A 2,162-nucleotide genomic window follows, 5' to 3' on the forward strand; every position below is an offset into this window, starting at 1 on the left:
GTTGCATCAAAAAAAGGGGGCTGTAATCAATCAAGATTGGAGAAAGCCCTCAGAGGGGTTCTTGATGATCAATACTGACGGTTCTTTTAATTTGATGAAACAAAAGGATTGGGAAGCTCTGGTGCTGTTATCAGAGACGCTGGGGGTGCCTTCATCGCTGCATCACATAGTTTCATCCCCCCATGTCTTGAATGACGCGTCGGCGGAAGCTGCTGCACTTAGGGATGGCCTCCTACTGGGCCAACAGATTGGATGTAACTGTGGTGAGATCCAATCTGATTGCATGGAAGTGGTTTAAACGATGCATGATGGAGGTTTCTCGGCCATGGCTACAGTGGCATTCTACGATGAAATCGTCCAGCTATGGAACGAATTTGGTGAGATATCTATTAGTCATTGTAATAGATCTTGTAACTTAGTAGCCCATGAATTAGCTAGGCAACCTTTATTACAGAAAAGTTCTCAGGTTTGGGTAGATGATCCCCCCTCATCTATCTTACAATTGCTTGTAAACGATGTAACCATTTATGTGAATCAATAAAGTTTGCCTGAAGTTTCAAAAAAAGGATAGAGTAGTCAATGAGGATGATCTCCTTGATGTCACTAGAGACCTCTACATGTTTATCTTCGATAATGTTATACACAAGAAAGGCCTATTCCACAAACAGACTTCAGTGCTACCGCGTTCGGCGTTTTATATGCTACAGGGATTGTTACAAACGGTTTGATAAGTGAACCGTCCTTGAAAGAAATAAGAGGGCGTATGTAAAAAATATTTCTGTACTAGTGGCAGCTTGAATTGCAAAACGCCTCTAGAAATTGAATTCCAGATGCAGCTCCTGATTTGATCCTCCTTTGAAGATCGATTACTAGAGGTGGTTGCAAACCCACCCCTAAACACACTAGTATAGAAAAACGTTTGTACTTAACATTTTGGATTTTCTACTTATGGTTTTGTGAACCAACATTATGAAGGGCTAGAGAACCACTAGGGTAAATGTTTACACTGGTGGTTAGTCTAAGGTTACTGCCAATGTAAATCGATTTACACCGGCGGTAGGCTTATAGAAACCGCAAGTGCTAATGGTTTTATTGACTTCATAAATTGGAAAAAATGAGCATAAACAAATTTTAACCCATGAGAAGCCCTCTAGCCAATCCCCGCGAATTTAATTGGAAAAAGTTTGAACTAGCAAGTTTTAGATCTGTATCTAAATAATTCAAAAAATAAATTTTAGAATCTAAAAGCTTAGAACAAAACTTTGGTACTAAAAATTTAAATAAAAAAATCATCAACTATAAAGTTACAGATCTCTTTAAGTACTACAACTTTGATTTATGTTCTTTCTCCATTCGAAGTACTTTGGAAAAAATAAAAAAATGAATTTCAAATTATTTGTACTGGCATTAGGTTAAGAAACCTGCTAGGTGTTTTTGTTAAGATTACTGCCAACATACTCCTCTATCTACACTAGTGGTCCTTAAGACAATCGCTAGTATAGATCCAATCTACACACTGGTGGTCATCTTAAGTCTACTACCAATGTAAATAGAAGATTTTTACTGGCGTGAGTCTTAGCAAATCTGCCATTAGGGATGTATGTCCACCGGAGGTTCATAGCATGGGTCCGCAGTTGTATTTCTATAGTTGCCTGTTCTTTATGTGCCGCATCTGTGAACCGCCGGTCAAAAAATAATTCCGTGACCCCAACAAAAATTGTTTCATTTACTAATGATATGAACGATTTCTAGAGACACTTGCGTACACCAGTGTGTAAAGATCAAATATGACCATTTTTAAAGATCGTTTCCACAATAGTGATACCTTCTAATGGTAATGTAAATGGAGGGAGTGAGTGTATCATTTACACATAGATATTCTCAGTCCAGGTGTCATCTTCTGACGTGTCCTCAAGGACTTGTGTGTAGTCAGAATCAGAAGAAGTAGACAATATTTCAAGCTCAAAGGTTGTAGGTGTCACCAAGGTTTTTTTTATCGGCCGAAATTCACGGAAATTTCTGAAATTTCCTTTCTATCTACAGGGTCCGATAAAATTTGACATCGGCTAATTTTTTTTCTTCTTTCCTACTTCCACACAGACAACCCAAATTCAGCCGTGCGACAATCCCACACTATAATGTTTTATTCTTGTTTTTATCTG

The sequence above is a fragment of the Miscanthus floridulus genome, chromosome 10 (assembly GCF_019320115.1).
Source record: "Miscanthus floridulus cultivar M001 chromosome 10, ASM1932011v1, whole genome shotgun sequence".
NCBI lineage: Eukaryota > Viridiplantae > Streptophyta > Magnoliopsida > Poales > Poaceae > Miscanthus > Miscanthus floridulus.